This window comes from Dermacentor variabilis, chromosome 11, assembly GCF_050947875.1.
Source record: "Dermacentor variabilis isolate Ectoservices chromosome 11, ASM5094787v1, whole genome shotgun sequence".
NCBI classification, from domain to species: Eukaryota; Metazoa; Arthropoda; class Arachnida; order Ixodida; family Ixodidae; genus Dermacentor; species Dermacentor variabilis.
In genome coordinates, this window is record NC_134578.1 from 127,370,426 (window position 1) to 127,385,425 (window position 15,000).

The window sequence follows — 15,000 nt, forward strand, 5'->3', positions numbered from 1 at the left end:
TTGGTCCCCGTGTGGCTTAAGCGCCGAGCGTTTTCACTCGCTACTTGGCTTAAGCGCCGAGCATTTTCGGGCTTAAGCGCGGGCGTTTGGTGGTGTCCGTCGCCGCCCCGGCTGACGTGGTTGCGGACTTAGCCGCGCGCAGGCGCCGACAGACCGACCGGACTACACACAATTTGAGCAACAGTCCCGTGGCCTCAGTTTTAGTCGCCGTGTGGCTTAAGCGCCGGGCATTTCCACTCGCTACTTGGCTTAAGCGCGGCCGTTTGGTGGTCTCCGTCGCCGCCCCGGCTGACGTGGTTGCGGACTTAGCCGCGCGCAGGCGCCGACAGACCGACCGGACTACACACAATTTGAGCAACAGTCCCGTGGCCTCAGTTTTAGTCGCCGTGTCGCTTACGCGCCGGGCATTTTCACTCGCTACTTGGCTTAAGGGCGGCCGTTTGGTGGTCTCCGTCGCCGCCCCGGCTGACGTGGTAGCGGACTTCGCGTAATGTTGCCCGTTGTTTCACAGCAAACGGGCGCTGCGAATTTCATGCTTTCTTCCCAGTTTGGATATTTGTCTTCGTGTACGGGTGCTGGAGCTGTGTATAACTTTATAGAGCGTCTCAAGAAAAAAACTTGTTTGCAGCTTCACATTTAAGAGGAGCGGCTCCTTAGTACGAGGCGGTTTTCCTTTCACTTTCTCCCGATAATAGTACTCATCTGCCACTTCTCTCACCACGACACGATTTTTTTTTTTTTTTGGGGGGGGGGTCCTCCCTTGATCCTGAAGTGAACAGACTGTTTCATACATCTATCCAGTCATGATGCCATTTACAAAAATCCTTAACAACAGGTGCCCGCACCTACGCAATCAACGCCAACTCAATTTAAAGAACAGCTGTTCAAAAGCTGATCGAAACCATCCAGTTGGGGAAAACCTAATTTGTGCAGTCGTTTTTATTTATTTTTTTTTTTCATTTTGAGAGACGTGAAACCGTTTGTTACGACCCTTTTGTTACTGCGGCTGCGAAATCGTGCGTAATACCAATTTAATTGTGTGCTGGTTGGTCGTTTGTCAGCCCTTTGTGTTTTTCAAGAAAATGAACCACACGTTTATAAATTATGTGCGCAAAAATTTTCTCCATCTGCACCAATACGCCACCACCAAAATACTTAAACATGAGAGAAAGCGTCCGAGGCCATGAGGTTTCGAAAATGCCGCGCTCCGAAATTTTCACATCCGCCATTGGGAATATAATTAGTATCCGTTGTAGAAAAAAAGAAAAAGGAATCAGATTTCAAGTGATCATTGAAAGTGGCCGCGTTTTTTCGGGGCGTGTCCTGATGAAATAATTTCACTTCAGTTCGTTGGTTCAATTGCATTTGTTGGCTCCTTGCAGCATGTTTAGATTTCATCTTTTTCAGTATTCTTAGTACTCTCATTGTAGCCTGCACATTTTTCGGTTGTTTTGAGGTATCCATTCCTGAATGATGTTTTTCTTTTCCTTAAAGCTAGCCGTAGAACAAGCGCTTTCTATCTAATCATTACAATAAGAATCCAGCATCATCGGCGCGATTAAAGTTCGGGAACTGGCGATTTTTAATGCCGCGATCACGAAGGTTAACAGCATGTTCATACAAGGGGTGACGTGACGCAAGGCGTGATTTTTCAGCATACCAGTCACGATATCTAATCGAATCTAAGATTGAAATGGCGTTCTTAATTAGTTTGGTTCCAGATAGAACAAACAGAAATAAAAAAAAGGTTGTCTTTGATTGCCATTCAAATCTTAAGACCGCGTGTAGAAAGTGTTCCGGCTTACATTCGGCAAATCAAAATGAACGGCTAAAATTAGTCTATCCCATTAGGTTTCATGCGGGAGATCACGCGAAAGGCAGCCATTCTTCTTTACATGGTTTCTCTCTTTTGCGCTGTCATTTGCGCATGCAAATTTCTTCGTACGGGAATTTTATGAAGCGAAGGCAGCTACAGACCGTTTTCATTGTTTCGTTCATGTTCGTAGGCGCAAATTTTCAAACCTAGTGCTTGGAGGAACATTTCCGCTGCTCTAGAAGGGCATGACAGTGCCCGCTCTTTCATTTCTCCAATCGCTCGCAAACACATTGCATTGCCAGTCTACAGCGGCAATACAAAGCGACGTTTCACCATGCACGTCGAAGTTGATTACCAGTACCGCGCCAGCGTCGACTGGCCGCCGAAGCGACGAGCTCAGCAGCGCATGCGCAAGGGCCGACACCACCCCAACCGAGCTTCCCTGCTTATCGGAGAGAGCAGGTGCGCGTGAACACGGGCGCGCCTGAGTATCTGAGTTTAAAAAAAAAAAGAACTGTGCCCGAGGCAGTGACAAAGACAAGTGGTCGCGGTCGCTCTGAATCTTATCGTATTATAGAAAAGGCGGGTTGGCGGCGCTTCCTCGAGGGTCAAAACGTACAATCGTCGAACTAGCGCTCCCGGCGTCAAGTGGAGTGCATCCTTCTTCTTGTAACGGTTTGCAATTGACCGCTTGAATGTGCCGACCACGCGTCACGGGTCGCGTATAGAGCCAACCGTTGGCAAGAACGCGTCTAGCGTAGCAGCAGAACCGATCGCGGTTGCGATAACCCATCGCTGCGTAGCGAAAGAAAAAAAAACGAACGCACCCACACGCAGTTTGTAGCAATAACCGCACAAACCAATGTGGTTTTAAATGTAGCTTCGCAGGTCACAGTAGAAGGGCACTGAAACTTTCTCATAACGCACACTGCTGTAGTCCACAAAGAACAAAGCGCACAAAACAGATCTGATACAGCCGCACTGCATTATTTCGTGTTTTCACTATATCATAACTTTCGTGTGCATGCCACGCAGGCCAGGAGTAAAAGGCAAGAAAAAAAATGATACGCGATCCTAAGCTTTGACTTGGCTGCTGTGGCATTTATGTTCTCTAGGCGAACGCAACGCGCCAGCCTCGACTGGCCGCCGAAGCGACGAGCTCAGCAGCGCATGCGCAAGGGCCCACACCACCCCAACCGAGCTTCCCTGCTTATCGGAGAGAGCAAGTGCGCGTGAACACGGGCGCGTCTGAGTATCTGAGCTTACAAAAAAAAAAAAAACTGTGCCCGAGGCAATGACAAAGGCAAGTGGTCGCGGTCGCTCTGAATCTTATCGTATTATAGAAAAGGCGGGTTGGTGGCGCTTCCTCGAGGGTCAAAACGTACAATCGTCCAACTAGCGCTCCCGGTGTCAAGTGGAGTGCATCCTTCTTCTTGGAACGGTTTGCAATTGACTGCTTGAATGTGCCGACCACGCGACACGCGTCGCGTATAGAGCCAACCGTTGGCAAGAACGCGTCTAGCGTAGCAGCAGAACCGATCGCGGTTGCGATAACCCATCGCTGCGTAGCGAAAGAAAAAAAAAAAACGAACGCACCCACACGCAGTTTGTAGCAATAACCGCGCAAACCAATGTGGTTTTAAATGTAGCTTCGCAGGTCACAGTAGAAGGGCACTGAAACTTTCTCATAACGCACACCGCTGTAGTCCACAAAGAACAAAACGCACAAAATAGATCTGATCTGCATTATTTCGTGTTTTCACTATATCATAACTTTCGTGTGCATGTCACGCAGGCCAAGGAGTAAAAGGCAAGAAAAAAAAGATGATACGCGATCCTAAGCTTTGACTTGGCTGCTGTGGCATTTATGTTCTCTAGGCGAACGCAATGCACAAACTGAACTCGAATTTCCGATAATGGAAGTTCGTATTTGGCGACAAGGTTGTATTTTTGACTAATATTTGCGTTTTTCGCCCGTGCATGCGCTTCACTGCGCTACTCTTTGCCCCTTCAACGCGGCTTCACTGCAATGCGGGAGTGTTCTGCGTTAAGCCGAACCAACAGGCAAAATCGCGCCTAGCACATAGAGTTCCCCCCCCCCCCCCAAAAAAAAAAAGCGGAAAAGAAAAGTAGCCTTATTTAAACGAGAAAGATGCCACGAGTGCCCCAACGGAAAGCTTTAAGGGTTACCGAAGGGTAACTGAGGGCGACGCAACGAGCTTTGGCAAGAAGGACGATGGGTGTAGCGTCACGAGAGATAGGAATAGAGCAGATTGAGGGGCGAGCGAACAAACGCGAGTTAATGACACCTTAGTTTAAACCATGAAAAAAAGAAATGGGCATGCAATGGGGGGGGGGGGGGGAAGATGGTCATTGAGGGTTACGGACTCAATTCCAAGAGAAGGGAAGCGTAGCAGGGGGTGGCAGAAAGTTGGGAGGGCAGATTAGATTAGGAAATGTGCAGGGACTACATGGCGACAATTAGCACGTGACCGGGGTACTTGGATACTTATGGGAGAGGCCTTTGCCCTGCACTGGGCGTAACCAGGAGGAGGAGGATGAAAAGGTAGCAACAGGTCTTCATAACATACAGGTTGGAAAGCTGGAGCACCTTTGAACCCTTGAATATATTTCGCAAGGCTTGGCCACACGACAAGCTTGTTTTCGAGGCGTTCGCTCCCACTGCTGCGAAAATGTGCACACAACGGCTGCACAGTAGTTGCCAGAAAGCGGGCACTCTATTTTTCTTTCATAGGGAATCTTTCTTCCACTAGGGCAGCGGATTTTGGCAGGGCGAGCTTGCGTTGGCGCTGTGGTTTACGGATCCAAGCAATAGTGAACACAAAAATCCAGTGTTGGCTTTGAGCGGGATTCACATTGGTTGCCGAACCCACGGCTAATCATACACCCCCCCCCCCCCCTCCCCGTCCTATAGTGGCTCATTACAGCAGACAGAAACATCGGATAAATAACAATCCTATTTCTTAGACATATAATTTGCCGATTCTCCCTCCTGGTTCTTTCTTTTGCTGTCATTTATTTTTCTCGAAGGCCGTAATAAGAAATTTGCTGGTGCGGCTGTCCCATTTGCGCGGCAAGAAGTGCGACGCTACACACAGGTGGAGTGGCCGTTTAATTACTCTCGTGGTCCGCGAACCGGCGTCGTTGCGTATGGTATAGGAATGGTGCGTGTGAAGTCAGTGCTCGCTTCGAGCTTGTGTTCTTCATTTTGATTGAATGAAGTCTCACCGAAGTGAGCGGGGGCCGATCCCGGAGGTAGTGCAATACCGGGCCGACCTGCGGCGGAGGTGAAGCAGGCTTCAAGCACTCCGCCAACTTCCAAAAATAGGTTTAATATCGTGGGTCCACATAGAACCCGTATCAGATATTAAGCTGATAAGAACAGAGTTTTTTATTATGCTAGTTACACATCACATCATAAATATTTGTTACGAAACCAAGGAAAAAACGGATAAAAGGTGTGTAGTCTAAAACCGGCAAACAAATGACTAAAAAAACTAGTTAGTGGTGTTAGTAATAAAAGGCTAAAACTGTAAAGGTGTAAAACAGCAAAAATCGCTTCTCTAAAAACATAAGATCATCTAAGAGGTGCCGACATGGGCTCTAAAAATCTTTGTAGAGGCGCTGATAGTATCGCTGATGCACAGGCGTTTGAGTGTCCGTAGGTATGACCTACTGCACAGCCTGCGCATCACGCGATCGTTCCCCTGATCCCAGGTGCCAAGGCAGCCGACGACCACCGCGTCCACCGTCACGCGTCCCATTTGCGCGGCATGAAGTGCGACGCTACACACAGGTGGAGTGGCCGTTTAATTACTCTCGTGGTCCGCGAACCGGCGTCGTTGCGTATGGTATAGGAATGGTGCGTGTGAATTCAGTGCTCGCTTCGAGCTTGTGTTCTTCATTTTGATTGAATGAAGTCTCACCGAAGTGAGCGGGGGCCGATCCCGGAGGTAGTGCAATACCGGGCCGACCTGCGGCGGAGGTGAAGCAGGCTTCAAGCACTCCGCCAACTTCCAAAAATAGGTTTAATATCGTGGGTCCACATAGAACCCGTATCAGATATTAAGCTGATAAGAACAGATACTACACTTTGATCTTAGCCAAAAGGCCGAGAAGCGATGTCCTTCACTTCACTCCATTGTACTACTGCCTTGTGGGCGCCCTGCCGACATTGGTAACCTCAGCAACAGCGTGGGCAATTTTCTAAATTTCAGCCTGTCTAGAGACTCTATGCTCTCTATCTGAGGAATAAACTCGCGACGCCTCAGTCTTTCGCTGTTAACGAAACGCTGTCGCGTAGAAACGAGACCCGAGTGCAAGCTTGTTTGTAAGGCCAAACCAACGACGGCAACCTCGTAGAAAACGGAGCAGGCGAGCGGAAAACACGCGCAAGGGGAATGCTTACTTCCGTCTGAATGCGGCCGCTCGAGGTGACTTTCTTTGAGGCCTTCGTTTCAAGCCCGTGCGCAAGTGTAATATAGCACGCGCATTTCCTTCATTTCTTTTTATTTACCGCAAGGCCCACTGAAAATTTTGATACGGCACAGGCCGGGACGGATCGCAACGTGTAGAATCGACCGGCAGAATTAGGTAGCGTGCCCCATGTACGAAGACGAGCAACATAGAAGTGAATGAAAAAAAAAATAAATATAGAAAAGACTGCGCACTCCTTCCAACCGGAAACAGAGGGGGGAGAAGAATCGCCATGTGAAGCACAGGTATTGTATGTTAAAAAAAGTGCTACCTCATAATCTTTACCACTATCCCGCGCGCGTGTGTTTGTATATGTATATATACACACATACATATATATATATATATATATATATATATATATATATATATATATATATATACACACACACACACATGCTAGCATAGCTTAAACGCAGCTTTGAAGCTCAGCCTTACACAAGAAGAAAGCACCACCCCTTTCGCAATCCCCATTTGAACCATTTAAGTGAGAAACGTGAGTACAGCCAGGTCGTTCGAAACTGGCGCGAAAACGCATTGGCGCCATCTGTGTACGGAACTAGGAAAACCTACGGACTTCGCCATACAGAAAGAACGGTAGATGGCGCGAGCGAACTAGAGCCAGTGAGTAATGGCAGAAACGTCTTGGGAAGAGAGAAAAAAAAAAACACGCAAAGGTTGTTGGCTTGTGGCAGCATTCTATTTTACAGCGAGTAAAGAGCATAGCAGCTTCTAAAGGAGCAGCTAAAAAAAGAAGAACGTGAGAGAGGGAGACAAACAGGCGTGTTTCCTTAGAATGCAGAGCATGCAGCACACACAATCAAGTGCCAAAGAGACCGGGAAAGCAGATGGCGCGAAGGCGTATGTCGTCAAAGCTTGAAAGCAATTTATAAACTACAAGGCGCGCCGAAGTCAACCTACTCTCATCAGGTTGCTCCCGCCTCCGATTGCATTTAAATTAAAATTACAGTCGCCTCAAAGGCAGAGAGAGAGAGAGAGAGAAAATAAATACACTCGCTTCGTGCAGCTGCACACGTTCAAATTTTACAGCAAGAGCACTCCCGAAAGCGCAAAGCCCGCTGCTGCCTGGCCGGAATGCGCTCGCTTCAGGAAATCGCCGTGCTTGCCTCGGCAACCAAGAGGTGTCGCTTGGCACACTGCTGCATTGTAGCACACCGGGAACCGTGCAGACGTCGGCGATCGCCTCGACATCGCTGCGAGCGCTCGAAGAGACAAAGTCCGAAACGACGTCAGCCGGGGCGGCGGGAGCTCGATACCCTTCACGAAACTTCTGCGTGTACACCGCCGAACGGCCACGACGGAATCGCTGGCATCCTGCTCGCAGCTGCATTGTGTCGCGCCGGGGATCGTGGAAACACCACGCAGACGTCGGCGTCGGCCCCGACATGGCTTCGAGCGCTCCAAGAGACTAAGTCCGAAACGACGTCAGCCGGGGCGTCGAGCACGCCGCCCGCGCTGGTCGCACTCGTGCTCGGAAATGGCGAAGGGGACCGCGCTAGCGTGCCTTGAATCGGTGAGCGGCGGTACCGCGGCGATCGCGAGAGCTCGTATCAGCCGCGCCAAAGCGAAATATTGGCGCTCGGCTCTGCGCAGTACGCCGCCTCGTCGCACGAGTACGGCCCCATGGAGGTCTGGCCACTTATCGCTGCTATTATAAGGGGAGAACCGGGCCGGCGTAGTCGTCGGCGCCGCGACGTTGGCGCGCGCTCTCGAAGAGACAAAGTCCGAAACGACGTCAGCCGGGGCGGCGGGAGCTCGATACCCGTCACGAAACTTCTGCGTGTACACCGCCGCACGGCCACGACGGAATCGCTGGCATCCCGCTCGCAGCTGCATTGTGTCGCGCTGGGAATCGTGGAAACACCACGCAGACGTCGGCGTCAGCCCCGACATGGCTTCGAGCGCTCCAAGAGACAAAGTCCGAAACGACGTCAGCCGGGGCGTCGAGCACGCCGCCCGCGCTGGTCGCACTCGTGCTCGGAAATGGCGAAGGGGACCGCGCTAGCGTGCCTTGAATTGGTGGGCGGCGGTACCGCGGCGATCGCGAGAGCTCGTATCAGCCGCGCCAAAGCGAAATATTGGCGCTCGGCTCGGCGCAGTACGCCGCCTCGTCGCACGAGTACGGCCCCATGGAGGTCTGGCAACTTATCGCTGCTATTATAAGGGGCCATACGGTCCCGGCTGACGTTGTACCGCAGTGCGATTTTCGGCTTGCGCGTCTTCGTAGCTGTTTCCGCGCACTGCTGCGGAGTCGAGAATCGTGCCCAGGCACGGCTACGCGAGCGCTCGAAGCGACCGAAGTCCGAAACGACGTCAGCCGGGGCGGCGGGAGCTCGATACCCTTCACGAAACTTCTGCGTGTACACCGCCGCACGGCCACGACGGAATCGCTGGCATCCCGCTCGCAGCTGCATTGTGTCGCGCCGGGAATCGTGGAAACACCACGCAGACGTCGGCGTCAGCCCCGACATGGCTTCGAGCGCTCCAAGAGACAAAGTCCGAAACGACGTCAGCCGGGGCGTCGAGCACGCCGCCCGCGCTGGTCGCACTCGTGCTCGGAAATGGCGAAGGGGACCGCGCTAGCGTGCCTTGAAACGGTGAGCGGCGGTACCGCGGCGATCGCGAGAGCTCGTATCAGCCGCGCCAAAGCGAAATATTGGCGCTCGGCTCGGCGCAGTACGGCGCCTCGTCGCACGAGTACGGCCCCATGGAGGTCTGGCAACTTATCGCTGCTATTATGAGGGGCCATACGGTCCCGGCTGACGTTGTACCGCAGTGCGATTTTGGGCTTGCGCGTCTTCGTAGCTGCTTCCGCGCACTGCTGCGGAGTCGAGAATCGTGCCCAGGCACGGCTACGCGAGCGCTCGAAGCGACAGAAGTCCGAAACGACGTCAGCCGTGGCGGCGGGAGCTCGACGCCTTTCACGAAACTTTGGCGTACAAGCCGCCGCACGGCCACTACTTAGTCGGCGTCACCGTGCAGAGGGCTGCACTATAGCTCGCCGGGAACTGGGGGAGAACCTGGCGGGCGTCGTCGTCGGCCCCGCGACGTTGGCGCGAGCGCTCGAAGAGACAAAGTCCGAAACGACGTCAGCCGGGGCGGCGGGAGCTCGATACCCTTCGCGACACTTCTGCGTGTACACCGCCGCACGGCCGCGACGGAATCGCTGGCATCCTGCTCGCAGCTGCATTGTGTCGCACCGGGAATCGTGTAAACACCACGCAGACGTCGGCGTCGGCCCCGGCATGGCTTCGAGCGCTCGAAGAGACAAAGTCCGAAACGACGTCAGCCGGGGCGTCGAGCACGCCGCCCGCGCTGGTCGCACTCGTGCTCGGAAATGGCGAAGCGGACCGCGCTAGCGTGCCTTGAATCGGTGAGCGGCGGTACCGCGGCGATCGCGAGAGCTCGTATCAGCCGCGCCAAAGCGAAATATTGGCGCTCGGCTCGGCACAGTACGCCGCCTCGTCGCACGAGTACGGCCCCATGGAGGTCTGGCCACTTATCGCTGCTACTATAAGGGGCCATACGGTCCCGGCTGACATTGTACCGCAGTGCGATTTTCGGCTTGCGCGTCTTCGTAGTTGTTTCCGCGCACTGCTGCGGAGTCGAGAATCGTGCCCAGGCACGGCTACGCGAGCGCTCGAAGCGACAGAAGTCCGAAACCACGTGAGCCGGGCCGGCGGGAGCTCGACGCCTTTCACGCAACTTTGGCGTACAAGCCGCTGCACGGCCACTACTCAGTCGGCGCCGCCGTGCAGAGGGCTGCACTATAACACGCCGGGAACCGGGAGAACCGGCCGGGCGTCGTCGTCGGCCCCGCGACGTTGGCGCGAGCGCTCGAAGAGACACAGTCCCAAACGATGTCAGCCGGGGCGTCGAGCACGCCGCCCGCGCTGGTCGCACTCGTGCTCGGAAATGGCGAAGGGGCCGGGCTAGCTTTCCTCGAATCGATCGGCCGGGGGCCGCCCCGTAGGGGGACCGAAAGGCGATCGTTCAGGAAACGGCACTGGCCATTCGCGAGAAATTGCCGTTCGCGCATTCGATGGACGCGCTGCAGTTTCACGACTTCGGCATGGTGCCGCCGACGTAAGCTTTCAATCTTGCTCGCGGCGTTACGAGGCGGCACGATTTCCGCCAAACGCTCGTCGAAAGTGCCACGAGTACGGCCCCATGGAGGTTTGGGTACTTATCGCTGCTATTATATGGGGGTCCCAGAGAGCAGTCGCCCCCAAAGCGACCTGGGTGTTTGATGTGCGGCGGGCTTCGTGCCCGTCAAGCGTATCCCCGGTATCGCTCCCGTGGATCCCACAGCTGACGTCTGCAGCCTCATCCGCTTGATGCGTTAGGGGCTGGTTGTCGGACGACGCTTTTTCCACGATATCGAGGTGTGTTCCCCATCGTCCTCGGACGAGTCAAATACGAAAGCGCCGAAGGCGCGGGCGTGACCCGTCGCCTGGCGGCTTTGCCGTCTCGGCTACGTTGCAAGTGTCGGTCGGTCCACCAGTGCTGCGGGCTCAAGAGAAACCGCAAGCCGCGATCGAGTTGACACAACCAGTCTATCGAGAATGTTGCGTGCTTCTTGCCGCGTGGCGATACCCGGCCCTGCGGGGAGGGCGCCGTAGCGAGCTCGAACGCCGTCGTCTCGGACTGCAAAGTGCTACACTTTGCGAGAACGAAGCGTGTTGGGGCGCCTGAAGGTGGCCTCGGCATCGCAAAAACGGCGTCCGGCCTGCTTGAAAGGCTGGACGCGCAGTTGAACGATTACCTGGTTGATCCTGCCAGTAATCATATGCTTGTCTCAAAGATTAAGCCATGCATGTCTAAGTACATGCCGAAATAAGGCGAAACCGCGAATGGCTCATTAAATCAGTTATGGTTCCTTAGATCGTTTCTTCCTACTTGGATAACTGTGGCAATTCTAGAGCTAATACATGCAGTGAGCCTGAAGCCCTTTGGGCGACGGGTGCTTTTATTAGACCAAGATCGATCGGGTTTCGGCCCGTATTGTGTGGTGACTCTGGATAACTTTGTGCTGATCGCATGGCCACGAGCCGGCGACGTTTCTTTCAAGTGTCTGCCTTATCAACTTTCGATGGTAGGTTACTTGCTTACCATGGTTGTTACGGGTAACGGAGAATCAGGGTTCGATTCCGGAGAGGGAGCCTGAGAAACGGCTACCACATCCAAGGAAGGCAGCAGGCGCGCAAATTACCCACTCCCGGCACGGGGAGGTAGTGACGAAAAATAACAATACGGGACTCTTTTGAGGCCCCGTAATTGAAATGAGTACACTCTAAATCCTTTAACGAGGATCAATTGGAGGGCAAGTCTGGTGCCAGCAGCCGCGGTAATTCCAGCTCCAATAGCGTATACTAAAGCTGCTGCGGTTAAAAAGCTCGTAGTTGGATCTCAGTTCCAGACGAGTAGTGCATCTACCCGATGCGACGGCTCGGACTGAACATCATGCCGGTCCTTTCTTGGTGCACTTCATTGTGTGCCTCGAGAAGGCCGGTGCTTTTACTTTGAAAAAATTAGAGTGCTCAACGCAGGCGAGTCGCCTGAATAAACTTGCATGGAATAATAGAACAAGACCTCGTTTCTGTTCTGTTGGTTTTTGGAATACGAGGTAATGATTAAGAGGGACAGACGGGGGCATTCGTATTGCGGCGCTAGAGGTGAAATTCTTGGACCGTCGCAAGACGAACTACTGCGAAAGCATTTGCCAAGAATGTTTTCTTTGATCAAGAACGAAAGTCAGAGGTTCGAAGGCGATCAGATACCGCCCTAGTTCTGACCATAAACGATGCCAACCAGCGATCCGCCTGAGTTACTCAAATGACTCGGCGGGCAGCTTCCGGGAAACCAAAGTGTTTGGGTTCCGGGGGAAGTATGGTTGCAAAGCTGAAACTTAAAGGAATTGACGGAAGGGCACCACCAGGAGTGGAGCCTGCGGCTTAATTTGACTCAACACGGGAAAACTTACCCGGCCCGGACACTGGGAGGATTGACAGATTGAGAGCTCTTTCTTGATTCGGTGGATGGTGGTGCATGGCCGTTCTTAGTTGGTGGAGCGATTTGTCTGGTTAATTCCGATAACGAACGAGACTCTAGCCTATTAAATAGGTGCGGGGTTCCCAGCACCTTACAACCTTCTTAGAGGGACAAGCGGCTCCTAGCCGCACGAAACAGAGCAATAACAGGTCTGTGATGCCCTTAGATGTCCGGGGCCGCACGCGCGCTACACTGAAGGAAGCAGCGTGTCTTTATCCCTGTCTGAAAAGACTGGGTAACCCGTGGAACTTCTTTCGTGATTGGGATAGGGGCTTGCAATTGTTCCCCTTGAACGAGGAATTCCCAGTAAGCGCGAGTCATAAGCTCGCGTTGATTACGTCCCTGCCCTTTGTACACACCGCCCGTCGCTACTACCGATTGAATGATTTAGTGAGGTCTTCGGACCGATGTCCGGCGCGGCCTTTCGGTTGCGCCGGTCTGTTGGAAAGATGACCAAACTTGATCATTTAGAGGAAGTAAAAGTCGTAACAAGGTTTCCGTAGGTGAACCTGCGGAAGGATCATTACCGGATTGTGAAGGGTGACGAGCGCCATTGTTTCAACCCCGTGTGGGTGAAGCAGCTCGCTGCGCCCGACGCTTTCCGCCGCTGGCCCCGCTTGGACGCGGGGACGGCTATACCCGAACATGCCGGGGACTGCCTGAATTTTGAGGGGCGCCCCGTGCGAAATTTGTTGCGCCCAGTGGACGCAGGCTGCAACCTTGGACGGTTGGCTTGGCCGCGCCCGCGGGTAGAAACGGCGTAACGCACAATGGGTGGGCTTTCTGTCCGCCTCGGCGCTCTTGCGCGGAAGGGGAGTAAGACGACCCGACCTGCTGCTTTGCCCAGTACGAGGGGAACGGCGAAGCGTGCGGTCGGTCAAGGAACTGACGGTCGAGAGCAGCTGCCGCTTAGTACACACGGAACCGTGGTGCGAGCGCTCTCCCGTCCTCCGCGGCAAACGCTGCCGAGTCTGAAAAGGCTGGCGGCTGCCGGTCGCTTCCTGCGGCGAGTATGGAGTAACGACCCGACTTTGTTGCTGCCCAAGTACTAAAGGAACGGTGTGGCGCTCGGTCGGTCATGGAAGTGGCGGTATGAGGGTGCGGCTGCCAAGTACGGAAGGAACCGTGGCCTAAAGCGCTCTCCCGTCCTCCGCGGCAAATGCTGCCGAGCCCGACAGGGCCGGCGGCTGCCGGTCGGCTCCTGCTCGTGACGCGCGAGGTGTCCGAGATCGCGGTTCAATGCGACGACGTCTGCAGGCTATTTGCCCGCCGCCGAGGGAAAGGCGGCGTTGCTGCGAAGTACCGAAGGAAACGCGGCTTTGCTACGTCGGAAGCGTTCTGCGGTTAGCGGACTTGTGCGCTTTGGGAAGGCGCCGCACGTCGAAAGAGGAAAAGTACGGACAGACGAGGGAACGTAGTCCCGGATTCGAACGCACTTGCGGCCAAGCACCTTGCTGGCTTCGTCTTCCGCCTCAAGTAGACTTGTTGTGGCTCCGGCGCAGGAAAGCCCCTCCCTGGCACTGGCCGAGTGGTTTTGGAGAGCTGCGCGAGTACGCACGCCGAAAGAGCACACGCCGAAAGGCGCTCTTCGAAACCGCACACAGGGAGACGCCACGTGCCTGAAACCCTGGTTGTACTGTACTGAATTGAACAAACTATTTTTCACGACTCTAAGCGGTGGATCACTCGGTTCTCGGGTCGATGAAGAACGCAGCCAGCTGCGAGACTTGGTGTGAATTGCAGGACACACTGAGCACTGATTCTTTGAACGCACATTGCGGCCTTGGGTCTTCCCTTGGCTTCGTCTGTCTGAGGGTCGGATCACATATCAAGAGAGCCTTCGGCGCACAGGGAAGGTGCGTCCGTCGACTCGTTTTGACCGCGTCGGCATCATGGACAGTACGTTGAGCGCTAATGCCACGCGCCAGCGACCTCACAAAGAAGGAGACGGTGGCGAGCCGTTGTGCCAAATCTTCGAAGAGACGGAAACGAGGCATTATATTCTACTGCAGCGCGACGTGTGCGCGCCTCTAGCAAGACCGCCGCAGGATGGTGTCGGATACCTGCAGGGAAAGAGCGGTCCAAGCGCGAGGTGCCAACGTCCGTTGCCATGTAGCGCGCACGTTTGCGAGAGAGTCGGAAGCGATCGCAATCTGCGTTGTTTGCCTTCGGAGTACGTCGAGCTCCAGAGCTGGTCGCTCGTTCGTGTCACCGCAGCTGTGTGGGCACCCCTTCCGGGCTTCGTCGCAGGAATCTGAAGATTCTTTGCGAGGAGCGGGGAGGAGAAGGGCGTGCCCCCGAAAGCGGTTCGACGCGACAGCGCCGTCTGCGAGCGAGAAGAGCACGGCACGGCGCAGAAATTGCCGCGAAACGGAAAATGTCTCCTTCGAGAGCGTTGGCCGAGCTGACGCGTTCCGTCGTAGTCCGCCGTCGGTCCAAGTGCTTCGCAGTCTCTGTCCCCTAAAGACTGGGCCACTCCAGTTGGGGCAGGGGCGACGCTACACGAGACGATGCCCCCCGCCAGGTTTTAGTCGTCCCTGCGGCGCCTGCTGAAGCGGCGCGCTGCTAAGGCGATCTTTGCCTCGGTGGTGTTTGGGCTTCAGACACGGTCGCTT

General features: G+C 54.3%; 4 non-coding genes across 4 annotated transcripts; 2 read left to right on the plus strand and 2 right to left on the minus strand.

The window, feature by feature from the left end:
• Positions 1-5,070: 5,070 nt before the first annotated feature.
• Positions 5,071-5,262, minus strand: LOC142565043 (U2 spliceosomal RNA). The gene has a single exon (XR_012824765.1). It is a non-coding gene; the product is annotated as a U2 spliceosomal RNA (small nuclear RNA).
• Positions 5,263-5,768: 506 nt separating this feature from the next.
• LOC142565211 (U2 spliceosomal RNA) lies at positions 5,769-5,960 on the minus strand. Its single transcript, XR_012824873.1, has one exon. It is a non-coding gene; the product is annotated as a U2 spliceosomal RNA (small nuclear RNA).
• Positions 5,961-11,096: 5,136 nt separating this feature from the next.
• On the plus strand, positions 11,097-12,911 carry LOC142565132 (small subunit ribosomal RNA). The gene has a single exon (XR_012824815.1). It is a non-coding gene; the product is annotated as a small subunit ribosomal RNA (ribosomal RNA).
• A 1,140-nt stretch (positions 12,912-14,051) lies between these two features.
• LOC142565160 (5.8S ribosomal RNA) lies at positions 14,052-14,204 on the plus strand. The gene has a single exon (XR_012824844.1). It is a non-coding gene; the product is annotated as a 5.8S ribosomal RNA (ribosomal RNA).
• The last annotated feature ends 796 nt before the right edge of the window (positions 14,205-15,000 follow it).